Source organism: Dipodomys spectabilis, unplaced genomic scaffold (assembly GCF_019054845.1).
Source record: "Dipodomys spectabilis isolate Male_0828 unplaced genomic scaffold, ASM1905484v1 ptg000451l, whole genome shotgun sequence".
NCBI lineage: Eukaryota > Metazoa > Chordata > Mammalia > Rodentia > Heteromyidae > Dipodomys > Dipodomys spectabilis.
In genome coordinates this window covers 13,296-27,304 of record NW_024871128.1, presented here as the reverse complement: position 1 = coordinate 27,304, position 14,009 = coordinate 13,296, and the positions used below count along the sequence as shown (strand labels likewise).

The 14,009-nt window shown below is 42.7% G+C and overlaps 1 pseudogene; it reads right to left on the bottom strand.

Annotated features, from left to right (window-relative positions):
• Positions 1-7,080: 7,080 nt before the first annotated feature.
• LOC122098019 lies at positions 7,081-13,517 on the bottom strand (annotated as a pseudogene).
• Between the last annotated feature and the right edge of the window lie 492 nt (positions 13,518-14,009).

The window sequence follows — 14,009 nt, the reverse complement described above, 5'->3', positions numbered from 1 at the left end:
TTATCTCACTCTATCATGAGAGGAGACCTCACTTCTGTGGAGATAAGCTTGCTCTTGGGTCCTTCAGACACATAGTATGCAGACATCAAAAGTCCAATGCTATAAAGGGAACCCAAGATACTCAGTTTTATCAATGATGTAAGGGCCATTTCATGACAATGAATCTGCAAACTGGGTATCATCAATTCCAATAGTGGAAATAGCAGCCCTGGACAGTGGATGATGTAAGATGTTAATTGATCTCCATTCTCACTTCCCTTTCCTTCCATTCTGAATATTTGCCACAATGAAGAGTTTTGCCTCAAAAAGTTTAAGGAATTTGAGTCATGATACCACAGAAACAGGCAAAAATATAATACATAGAAAGATTGTTTTGTGTAATGTCCCTCATAGGCATATGAAGTTAATTTAAATAAACTGAGTAAGAGAAAGGTTAAGTGAAACAGCTTTAAATAAGTAGTTTTTTCTGATTCTCCCATATTCCATTAAGCAAAATTATCACTGATAAAAATACATTTACTCAAAGCAGCAGCAATGCAGGTTTCACAGAAGCACAATGTTTCGGTTTCCTATACTATCAGTTGAGCCTTCTGTGGGATCTAGGAGAAGGACATGGCATTGGGAGGCTGGGAGAAACAATAGGAGTGAGGATCTGATGAAAACAAGCATCTAAAATCACCTAAAAGTGCAAGAGATGAGGTTTCTACTTAAATATCTGTATCTATCTTTTCTCTTTCTCTAATACCAGTACTACAAGCCTCAGCCACTGTCTAGGGCAGAGACTGGATACCTGAGGAGGGTACAGACTGGAAAGCAGCAAGATTGGTAAAAAAAAAAAAGCTCTAAGATGCACAGGAGAGGACTCAGGTGGTCTCACAGAAGATGTACAAAGTCACCACTGAAGACAATGGTATGTGTGTGTGTTTGTGTGTGTGTGTGTGTGTGTGTGTGTGTATGTGTGTGTGTGTGTGTGTGTGTGTAAAAAGTGAGGCTTAAAGTCATGCAACATATCCTGAACTATGATTTAACAATGAGCAGTGTCACACATTGATATGAGGTTCTGATAATCTAGAGCAGAATTATGTCCACTGATGAAGGTTTGTAATTTCAAGTCAAGTAAGAAAGCAGTGCCTTCTAGCACCACAAAACTCCTATCTGAGAACTCAGAATAATAATGGGATTATAATATTTAATGGGATTATAATATTTCAAACCATAGGTATGTTATTCTGGGGAATAACAGAGATGGGGGGGACTGAGATCCAAGGCTAGTCTAGGCAAAGTGTTAGCAAGCAGACCTTATCTCAACAAATTCTTCTGGCTAGGTGGTTCATTCCTGAAATCCCAGCTCTGTGCGAGGTGTATGTGAGGGAAGAGCAAAGCCCAAAAATTACTTAAAATACTTAAAGCAAGAAGGGGGCAGGAGGTGGTAGAATGCATGCTAGCATGTATGAGGCTTTGAGTCCAATCAAACGATAGTACTATTAAAACAACCCAACAGATGTAAGTTGTGCTCATTAGCTGGATTCAGCTTTTTTCCTCTCTACTAGAAATATTTAGAATTCGGGGAAGCATAGGAGAAGTGTACAGCACAAGTACCATGCAGCTGTACATTATCTATGCAGCACTCTTAGCCAACATGCTGAGCACTTGCTGGGTTTCAGTTGTTGGCCTCTGATAAGCAGTCATTAATATCAGACTCACAGAAAGAGCAGATGAGTTAATCGAGTCAACTGACTTAAATGACTGACATTGAAGCCTATGCAGGGCTGTGATCTTCAGTTCTAGTACTTGGAAAACTAACCCCAACCCTGATGCAAACACATTGGCTCTGCAAACCTGATTGCATCTGCCATCTTGGTGCCTTTTCTCTTTCTATCATCTGTGAGATGGTCTATGAAGTAAGTTAAATCCAGGCCACAATAGAAGACTCTGCCCAGTGCACTGAGATACACCTGCTGTCATCGGCAGTGGCTGTTTTCAGGGCACTCTGGACTTCTTTTATCACCTGGAAGTCACCATAAGTTCCAATGATAAGAACCACTTTGGGTACAGACTACTATAAGCATTTTACTAGTCGACAAACTAGACTACAGAAAACTCATGCCCAGACTGATGTGCTTTGCTTTGCATAGAACAGCAATAAACAGTCTGTACATTGCTTATTTTCTGGAAGGAGAGACATATGTGCTGGGGACAAAATACACTGTAACTATGAAACAAGAGGAATATCATAGGAAAAGAAAGACCCATCTGTACGGTATTTTCACAATAATAATAAGAAGAAGAAGAATGAGAAGAAGGAGAAGAAGAAGAAGAAGAAGAAGAAGAAGAAGAAGAAGAAGAAGAAGAAGAAGAAGAAGAAGAAGAAGAAGAAGAAGAAGAAGAAGAAGAAGAAGAAGAAGAAGAAGAAGAAGAAGAAGGAGAAGAAGAAGAAGAAGAAGAAGAAGAAGAAGAAGAAGAAGAAGAAGAAGAAGGAGAAGAAGAAGAAGAAGAAGAAGAAGAAGAAGGAGAAGAAGAAGAAGAAGAAGAAGAAGAAGAAGGAGAAGAAGAAGAAGAAGGAGAAGAAGAAGAAGAAGGAGAAGAAGAAGAAGAAGAAGAAGAAGAAGAAGAAGAAGAAGAAGAAGAAGAAGAAGAAGAAGAAGAAGAAGAAGAAGAAGGAGGAGAAGAAGAAGAAAGCCTTTGTTTCTCTGAAGGTTACAAGAAATGGGTATTTCTGCAGTTTGAACAGCAGGTGGCACTTTTAACTACTTTACAAGTGAGTCCAGTCTGTTTGTTGTTGTTTTTGTTATTGTTGTTGCTGATTTAGCTTAGGATAGAAACCTAAGTGATATGGTGAGAGGGCACAAAATCATTTAAAATGATCTTGGAAACATTAAAAAACCTCACCAGTGAACAGATTGCAGTCTAAAAATGTACCAAAAATCAAGCCCTGAACTTGTTCTGTATGAGTGTAGCTAGCACACAGACCTTCTGTAGGTAGCTTTCCTTGTCTGGAACAACCTACTCAAGCTGTGTACAAAGGAAAAGAAACAACACTAGAACTTAAAATTTGGAAATGCCCAGTGCAAGTTGAGATGTATGCATTTCTAGAGTCTTCCTAGCACTAGGAGTTTTTGAACAACAATCTCTCCAACAACAATCTCCTTGGCCTTTGCAAGCTGCCTTTTCAGGTATTAGTCAATATGCATGCATAGAAAGCCCCCTTGCTGTGTGCTCTGCCACAACACTAAGACCATCAGTGTTGTAGGATGATGAGGAAACTTCTCCCAGGACAGAATGTGGCCATTGTTATGTTTAGCAAATAATTAACCTGTCAAACTGGGCACCAGTGGCCCTTGACTGTAAACCTAGCTACTCAGGAGGCAGAGATATAGTATGCCAGTAAAAAACCAGCTTGGGCAGGAAAGGCCTTGAGACACTTATCTCCAAGAAACCACCAGAAAACTGGAAGTGGCACTGTGGCTCAAGTGATAGAGAGCTAGACTTGAGCTGAAGAACAGAGAGACAGCCCCTAGGCCTAGAGTTCAAGTCCCATGACCGACAAAATAAAGGAAAAAAAAGTAAAAGAAAGAAAGAAAGAAAGGGAAAAAGGAAAGAGAGAAAGAGAGAGAGAGAGAGAGAGAGAGAGAAAGAAAGAAAGAAAGAAAGAAAGAAAGAAAGAAAGAAAGAAAGAAAGAAAGAAAGAAAGAAAGAAAGAAAGAAAGAAAGAAGAAAAAGTCGAAAGAAAAAAACCTGTCATGATCAGAGATATGGCAAAGCTCCAGCCTCTGCAGATAAAGACATCCTGACCTGGGAGATGGCTCAAAAACAGAGGCACTGTTACCTTCTCCTTGTAAGAACCAAAGCTCCCACTGGAGCCCATACCATTAGAATGGAGCAGATTCGCAGCACATGCCTACAGCCCCAATTCAGTGTGGCCAGAGTGATTAGCAGCCATGCTTCCAAGTCCCCTTTGATTCCTGCCTCCTGGGCACATTGTGGGCCAGCTCAGAAGGAGGTTTCAGAAGAGCATAAAGAGCCATGAAGCAAAGCAGTCGTGTAGAAACACAAAGCACATGACTCTCACCTCTGGTCTTCCAGAGTTATTCTCAGATTATTTTGTGGATAAGAAGATGTGAGTGAATCATCTTGTTTCCTGAAAAATATCTCTGTATAGGTAGGCATTATTTGCCTCACACTGAAAGGCAACCACTTGTCCAAAGCCTGGTCTCATCTGTGGCCAATAAATTTCCTTTTCCCGGCCATCATCCCTTTAACAGACATCTGTATGTTGGCTGATAGCACATCCATGAATGGAGATGTACCTGCGAAGGTTTTGAAACCATAGTGGTCCATGATGTCCTATCACCATTTCTCTCCCACTGTCATCTCAGAATTAGACCAGAAGCTGGTTGCAATCACAGCACATATCAACACAAGACTGTCAATACCTGAACCTTGTCAAAGTCTACTTCAAAAATAGCTTTCAGTTTCAATCTATGTCTGACAGAGTATCTACCCCCTACTTTTTTGGTCTAGGATATATGGAGCTATAAACTGGGAGACTTAGAGAATAAGATTAGAGAGAATGTGTCTCCTGGACAGGATCTGCTATAGGTATGACAAGTTAGAAGGAAAAAGAAACAGCATAAGGAAATATTAACATGGCCAAAGTGGTCAAAAGACATCTCTCCAATGCAAGAATGTGTTTCTGACAAACCTGTTCTTGTTGGGCCATGGCCTGGTATGGTGGTGCCACTTTACACTCTGGTCCCAATAGAGTAACATACATGTCATGGCTTCTTCCTTCCATGGCCTAGGCTGACTACCAGAGGTTTATTCCCTGTTTTTACCTCTGCTTTCTAAAAGGGTACACACATCAAGGGGCTCTCTTCTTTCCCCCTACAAATATTCTACCAATGTTCCCTCATTTCACAACTCCTCATTGCCAATCTAGGTGCTGCTGTTCTATGAGTCCTAATGTATCCTCTCCTGAGCCTAACATTTGTTGCCTTTCCTCCTTTTGGTGCTGGGGACTGAACTGAGAGTCATGTGCATGCCAGGGATGTACTCTACTACTGAGCTGCATCTTCACCTCTGAACTTTGTTCATCAAACTTGTCAAGAACTCTATTAAGTATTTGATACAATTACTAAGGTACATGAGAATAAGGGAGATGCTGCACTTAGCAATTGGACAAAAAAATCACCGATCTATAGGAATCACCTCCACATTAGCTTGTGTGGCAATGAATGCAGAGCTCTGGCAAGGAGAAAACAAAAGTCATGCCTGAGAAATACATGGTGGTCTACTGGTAAAATTATCAACAGGAGTTTTCTAAGGAGTAAGGCATGAGTCATTAATTATGAACCAAGAACTACTTCTTCAAAAGTGTAAAGAAATAAGCCAAAGCCACCAGAAAAGACTCATGAAAAGACTCATAAATGGGTACTTAAGAGAAAACAAAAATGTTCTTAGTCAAACACTGGTAGATAGGATGGGTGGTGCCTCCATCACAGCTTGGCCTCAATCCTTAACCCACTGAGGAATGAGAGTGCCTTGGCCAGGCCTGCCTTCAGTTCTGACCCAGCAGCCTTAGAAGATTTGGGTTCATCCAACCTGGTAAGTTCTAGGACAAGAGACCCAGGGGTATCAACACTTACTCCCTAGGACTCCCACAATGGAAGCTATTTGCACTTTGATCTCCCTGGGGCAAGGACACAAAATAACCTGTTTCTAGTCACAGATCACTCTCTGGGACAGTTTACTTTCTAATGAGTGAGACCAGCTTGGCTTAAAGATCTCTATCCCACCCCTCCCCACCCTACCCCAACCTCAGGGCTGGTAGAGGAAAACTTATGGAACTTACCATCTCCCAACTTTACTAGCAACAAGGTACTTGCACCTCACCCAGAAGTACCTTTTCCTTAGAGCTTTCTATAAGTTGCAGTATTCCCATAGCCCTGTTTCTGAAGAAAAACGTACTCTTACAGGTTATTGGTGGCCATGGAGGAATGCTTGGCACAGACAACCTGCCTGGAGCCTCACTGAAAGAAGAGTGAAAGATTCTGGCAAAAAGAACCAGTGATTGATTTGGCCTCCAGTGAAAACAGAAGTGTTCACCCTCTTCCTGGCCATTGTAGGTTCTAAGCAATTGAGATTTCTGTTTCACTCATGTAAAGTAAACATACCCAACAGGCTAGATCCATCCATCCCTTATATCCTTACAACACCCTGTGGGCCTCAGACAGCTTTGACTGCTGGAAAAATGAACATGAGAATGGGTCATTGGGAGAGGCCATGTCTCCCCTCCTCTGTTTGACTTGGAAGTACTGTGTCAAGCAGTTCTTGATATACTATGGGACTGGTCAGCTTCTCAGCCTCTCACTCCCTCAAACAGCTAGAATCACTTCTGTACTTAAAGCTGCCAGACACCTTGAGAAACTACCCTGGCAACCAGGAACTTGCACTCATCCTGTGAGTGCTGCTTCATTGCCAACTGAACTCTAAACACAGGGATCAGTGTTCCTGATACTGTTTCTGGGGAATGTGACTGAAATCCCTCTGATGGGACATGAGACAAGAACCTGTGATTGTCTGAAGGAGAAGTAGCATCTGGATCTAGTTTTCTTTCTCGTCAAACTGCTTTTTTGCTACTTGCATGCTTTTGAGAGATTGAAAACTATAAAACTGGGCCAGGGGGAAAAACAACAACATTGGCACTTGTCATCCTCCTCTTCAAAATAGCAGAAAAACCATGAATTTAATACTCCTCTTGAGCACCAGTCCTATATTGCTAAGATTAAATCCTTCTGGCCAAATTTATATTTCAAATACACTGAAAGAATAAAAAGGATTCTAAAGAAGAATAAGGGCTCAGGGTATAAAATGTATACTTCTTTATTTATACAAATAGGGTTTTAAAACAATCATATTTAAAAGAAATCTGCATTTTTACATTCACTGTCAGTGAGTTCCTGACAGAGAAGGCTGAGCATGATGATATATAGCAAGGTCCCACTGCAGGACAACAGTAGTTCAGGAAAGCACCATTTATTTGAGAAGCAGTAGGCAGGCTCTGGCATTCCTGTTGCACTGCTAGCAATGGGAAGTCTTAAACCTCTTCTTCCACAAGACTTCTTCAAATTCCCCCTGTTCATCAGCAGTGGCATCTTTGATTTGCTGGTACTTGGACACCGGGTCATTGATGTTGCTTTCAACCTCAGTGAACTCCATCTCATCCATGCCCTCACCTGTATACCAGTGCAAGAATGCCATGTGCTGCAACATGGCACTGAACTGCTCTGAGGTGTGCTTGAAGGGTTCCTGGATGGCCGTGTTGTTGCCAATGAATGAGGCCAACATCGTGAGGCCATGTGTGGGGATGTCACACACAAGTGTCTTCACGTTGTTGGGGATCCATTCTGCAAAGTAGCTGCTATTCTTGTTCTGCAAGTTGAGCATCTGCTCATCCACCTCCTTCATGGACATGCGGCCTTGGAAGATGGCAGCCGCTGTCAGGTAGAAGCCATGGAGGGCATCACAGGTGACCATCGTGTTCTTGGTGTAAACATCTGCTGGGTGAGCTTGGGCACTGAGAGAGCATTGTACTGCTGGCTGGCACGGCTAGTCAGGGGTGCAAGGCCAGGCATGAAGAAGCGCAGGCAGGGCAAGGACACTGTGTTCACAGCCAGCTTGCGCAGGTCTGCATTCAGCTGGGCAGGGAAGCGCAGGCAGGTGGTGACCTTGATCATGGTAGCCAACACCAGGTGGTTCAGGTCTCCATAGGTGGGCATGGGCAGCTTCAGGGTGCAAAAGCAGATGTCATACAGGGCCTTGTTGTCAATGCAGAACGTTTCGTCTGCATTTTCCACCAACTGGTGGACAGACAAGATGGTGTTGTAGGGTTAGGTGAGGATGATAGGGTTAGGTGGATAAAGGCTCAGCCCAGCACTGGGAACTAGAGTGTCTGGATGTTAGGGAGGAGGGGTGCCCGTTAGCCATCTCCCATGGACTATGATGACATATCAAATATGAAGTTGTCTGGTCTGAAACTCTGGCCAAATGATTCCAATCTCACTGAGTCTAAGGTGCCAGTGTCCAACATCTTGGGCAAGGGCATGACACTGAAGGTGTTCATGATGCTGTCTGGGAACTCCTCTCGGATCTTGTTGAGAATCAGGGTGCCCATGCCTGACCTGGTGCCACCTCCCAGGAAGTAGGCCAGCTAGAAACCCTGGAGACAGACACACCTTTCTGCTCACCACTTCCAGCACTGACTCCACCAGCTCGGTTCCCTCTGTGTAGTGGCCCTTGGCCCAGTTATTGCCTGCTCTGTTCTGGCCTATCAGACACAAAGACATGATGAGACACATACTCCAGGAATAATGACTTTGCTATATGTATTGTGAAGACTATAGGCTCCTCTGAGCAACTTTGGCTATTATTTTAGATACACTGGTGAAATAAAGGAAATGTTTTCTTTTTTGGGGTCCAGTCGTGGGCCTGAACTCTGGGCCTGGGCACTGTCCCTCAGCTCTTCAGCTCAAGGCTAGCGCTCTACCACTTAAGCCACAGCACCACTTCTGGCTTTTTTTCCTGATTATATGGTGCTGAGGAATCGAACCCAGGGCCTCATGCATGCAAGGCAAGCACGGTACTGCTGAGCCACCTTCCTAGCCCCCAGGAAATGTTTTCAATGTATCTGGGACCCTACAAATCAACCAGGTTCTAAAGAAAGTAAAGACAATGTGGAGGAAGATACATTTTAATCCAAACCACGTACTTCTAAAAATGAACAGAGCCTGGTGATGGGAAGGGGTCTTAGTGGTAGAGTGCTTGCCTCACATGCACAAGGCCCTGGGATCGATTCCTCGACACCACATAAACAGAAAAAGCCAGAAGGGATGCTGTGGTTCAAGCGGTAGAGTGCTTGCCTTGAGCTGAAGAGCTGAGGTACAGTGCTCAGGCCCAGAGTTCAAGCCCCACGACCGACCAAAAAAAATGAACAGAGCCTGCCTCAATACTGGAAAAGTACTTACTTTCACAGGAGGAACAGGAGAACAGAATGGTCAGAGGGAAGCTAAGCTGCAGGCACTTGTCTGCACCTTGCTCACACATAGCTGTGCTTTGATTTCTGGTGTCCTGAAATGGTTCCCTGTTATTGCCAGGTATTTGAAAGGCCCAGCAACGCTGAAACCTTGTTGGAGGCGTTCCCTGCTCGCTGTTCATTCCCTTCAGAGGCTGTATGCAGACTGGTATTTATCTGTGCTGATTGAGTGGACAGGGACATGACTCCCGTGGACTGAAATAGGTGGGTTAGGTGAGGATGATATCTAGATGAATAAAGGCTCAGCTCAGCTCTGGGAACTGGAGTGTCTGGATGTTACGAAGGAGGGGTGCCTGTTAGCCATCTTCTATGGACCATGCTGACGTACTAAATATGACATGTCTGGTCTGAAACTCTACGGTTCCGATCCTACTAAGTCTAAGGTGCCAGGCTCTAGGTCCACCATGATGGCCCGAGGAACATATTTGTTGCCTGTGGGAACAAGAGTTGACTTGGGCCTATACTTGACAAGGAACTTAGGAGCAGAGCTTATGATTCTAAGTGGCTCTCAGCATTCATTATATAAATTACAGTATTTCAGACATGGAAACAGAAAAGATATCTTGAGAATGAATCACCATGCAAGAGGCTTCAGCAACTTTAAGGACGTTTGCAGTTGTCTATTTCCATGCATTTTATTCCTTTGCTTTGGGCATGGTGGCTGAAATCTCAGCTACTCAGGAGGCAAAGATGAGCATCAGGCTTTGAGTCTAATGGGGCAAAAGAAAGATGACAACACCTTTTTTTTGTTGTTGTTGTTCATGGTGGGGCTTGAACTCTGGGCCTGGGCACTGTCCCTGAGCTCTTCAGCTCAAGGCTAGCACTCTATCACTTGAGCTACAGTCCAACTTTCAGTTTTCTGAGTTGTTTATTGTAGATAAGGTTCTCAGGGACTTTCCTGCCCAGGCTGGATTTGAACGATGATTCTCATTTCTCAGCCTCCTGAGTAGCTAGGATTATTGGTGTGAGTCATCATTGCCTATCAGCAAGAAGCTTTCTCTTTTTTGTTAATTTTATTTTTATTGTAAAGGTGCTGTATAGAGGAGTTACAGTTACATGAGTAAGGAAATGAGAACATTTATTGTCGAGCATTGTTACCCACTCCTTTGTTGTTCTCCCACTATCCCTTCCCTTCCCCAATTAAAAGTAGCTAGGTGCAGAGCACCAGTGGCTCATGCCTATAATCTTAGCAACTGTGGAGTTGGAGATCATCACTGTTCAAAGCCAGCGTAGGCAGGAAAGTCTGTGAGACTCTTATCTCCAATAAACTGATAGAAAACCAGAAATGGCACTGTGGCTTAAGTGGTAGGGCTGCTTGTCTTGAGCAGAAGAGTTGGGGCACAGTGCATAGGCCCAGAGTTTAAGTGCCACTTCCGACAAAAAAGCAAACAAATAAAACAAAAGAGCCAGGTGTGGCTCTTCAGCAAGTAGATGTAGGGGAAATTCAAGTATAATGCTTTCCTGGGGAAAATACATAAAATTCATATTTCTTGTGTTATAATTTTTCAATAATTGTTACCAAATAGCACATTTCCCTGTATTCAAATACTCAGAGCAACCTTGGGCAATTACTTGCAATTTGCCATTTAACCTGATTTTTCAAAAGGGATATCAGTTAAAATGATATAAACATGAGTTTGAGACTGGCCCCTTCCTAAACAATGACATGAAGAAAACTGGCCATCCTGCCTGATATACAGGATCTAATAAAGACACAACATAAAATACTGTTCATAGCAGTGACACAATTCCACACAACGACTCTCAACCAAGGAACCACAAGATTAAAGTCTTATATCTTACTTAAGCAATATCAACACAAAATACCAAGGTGAGGACATCCCCAAATGTAGATCTATAAAACTCAAATACATTAAATAGCTCTGTCCTTTTGTTTGCACTTTTTCATTGGTTTATTACACAGGAAAACCAATTATCTACGATTCTGTTTGTATACAATGATGTAGAATGGAAACTCTTTATATAAAATTAAATGAATTTCACATTGACAGTTACAAAAACTGACAATCTACTCTGTAGACTTCAGTAAGGTTGTTTGTATTAGGAAAGACAATATATATCACAAAAGCAGTGTTTACACATTATTATTGGGTTTTTCTACATCACAACAATGTTTTTTACTTTAAAAACCTTAAAAAGAATTTATTGTTGGCTAAGTATTCATATTCAAAATGCTGAAGTCCAGAAGTGTTATAGATTTCAGGGTAAGACACTTTATTTATGCTTTATGATTTGGACTATTCACATATATATTAGTGACTGAACATCCCTCTTTAAAATTTTAAAATTTTCAATTTCAAAATTTTTTTTTAGAAATTTAATCTGTATTTTAAAGAGGGCAATGCAACTGGGCTCTGGTTGCTGAAGGGTGAAATTCTAGCTACTCAAAAGTCTGAGATCTTAGGATCGCAGATTGAAGCCAGCTGGGGCAGGAAATTCTGGGAGACTCTCATTTCCAAGAAACTACCTGAAATAGTTGGTGTCATGCCACCTCCTGCGGAGTCTGCATGAGATCGCCTTAGACAAAGAGCTTTAAGGAAGCATGCCTGCAGGAAGGGGGTGTTGGTTCAAGGCTTCCCATACACTTGGCTGCACCTTTATAGCCTCTACCTTTATTCTTACTATATTCTTCTTGGCTGTACATTCATTGCTTTTATTCTCATTTTGGCTATTTTTCTATTGATCCGTGAACAGAGCATGTTGTTTCTTTCCAGTCCAATAGAGATGACTTCTCTAAATAATAAAGACTAGGACCAAAGATTAAATGTGGGCGATGCCCCAATCAATCATCTGATGTGACGCTGCCTCCAAAAACTCCTACAACTTCACAAGCGGTTTTGCGGCTCACGCATAGTAAACATAAAAACTTAAAATTTCCAAATATGTTACAACAAGCAGAATTAATGAATTAAACTAAGCTAGATAAAGTTATCCCAGAGGCCCAGAGAGTTCTAAAAAAAGGAACCCCTGGTAATAAAAGGAAAAGAAAGATTGAAGAGATGAAGGACAATGCCTATGCCCAGAGTTGAAGCCCCGTGACAAAAAAAAAAGAAATCCAGGTGTGGCTAGTCAGCAAGTACAGGTAGGGGGAATTCAGTAAAAGGCTTTCCTGAGGAAATTCACAAGTGTATACTCAAAAATTAAAACAAAATATATGGTGGAGGGGCTCAGGTGGATACAGCATTTGACTTACAAGATTGAGGCCCCAAATTCGAACAATACCACCCTAAGAAAGGCAGAAACTCCTTCCTTTTCATTAGTATTCCCCAGGGACCTATTCTGCCACAGTATTGGAAGCCAGACAGGAGACACTCACTAGCTGCCTCGTTGTAATATACCTCGATTCTCTGCAGCTGTAAGCTGCTGTCTACATAATAGTTGCCAGTGCAGTCAATGTTGTGCTCATCGCTTAGCATTTCCCCAAACTGAGATGGAACTAGAAGTGTATTATGGCCTAGAATGTTAACTGTCCAAACAATGGATTTTAAAATAACTATAAGAAACCCAAGTCCTGTTGACACAAATATTTTTGTAAAAAAATTAATTTTTTAAATTAAAAAAAGCACAAAAATTGATGGTATTTTAGTTTTGTTAATCTCTTTGCTATCTGGCTGAATAGAAGACATCTGGGTTCTCCTATGTTTATTCCATCTTACGGGATACCATATTCTGTTTGGATTCTATGATGAGAACCTGGCCTTATATGGACATGAAATTGCCAAAGCAGTAACTTGAAGACTCAGCTAGAAGGGTCTCCAGAACCCCAAGGGTCCTCAGAGCATACACAGACAACCACGGATTTAGAAAACACCCAACTTAAGGGAACTGAGATAGGGCATGAAAACTCAGAGAAATTTGCATTAAGGTGGATGAACTGTTCTCAATTATCTAATACTCATCAGTTGACAAAAAGGGAATCCTCTGTATCTGTCAGCTCAAAGACACTGCACTCCTTTCTTTCAAATCAGACCAAAAATGCATTAGTCTATTCCCAGGAAACTAAGTACAATGACTTGAGTCTCAGGTAAGACTAAGACATGCAAGGGATTTGAAACCACCCCAGCCTTGCTTAAAAAACCACACCACCTGGGCCACACAAATTAGGGAAATTGGGGAAACTATCTGGTGGACTTGATTTCTAGGAGGTTAGGGACTGCTATGGAGCCCCACCTACCTCAGCCAAGACATGACCACCACCACCTGCACCCTCCAACCCCGTCCTCTTCCTCCTCATCCCCCTAAATTTGAGACTAGGATCCTAGGCCAGTGTCATGCTCCCCTTTGCGCCAATCTGGTTGCCACAGTGGCTTGCCTGTATGTACACGATCTCCCTCACGGTGTAGGGCTGCAAAGCAGTTGGATGCGTGTCCTCAGCAGTGGTGTACACAGAGGAAAACAGGTAGGGCTGGGGAGCAGGAATCTGACACAGCCAACTCAGATCCCCATTTAAACCTCTGGTTGTTACAGGGCAGAGGAGATGGGGTGGACTTGATAGGCAGAGCCAGCAGGTGCTCCAACTCAGTCTGCCTACTGCTGGGTAATCAGAGATAGCTACCTGTTATCACTTAGCCCTGGCATCCAGCTGTCAGCCTCAAGTCAATTAGCACAGCTGCCACTCTATTTGGAACCTCTTGCCACACTGCCATCCACCTCCCACCCTGACTCACAAGAGAGGCTGAACCCTGGGATCCAGGAAGCAAGAGGAGGGGCTTCCTCTACACAAGGTACTTGTGCCAGAAGCCAAGAACAAGCCTACCATCTATTTTTGATAGGAGGGCCTAGAACTGAAGGGGCACGTTCTGTTGGATTCCATGACTGATTTCCATTCTGGGAAGAGTCAGGGGCTTAGGGCCTTGCCTTCATACTCAAGTTTTCTTTTCTTTTCTCTTAAAAGAAG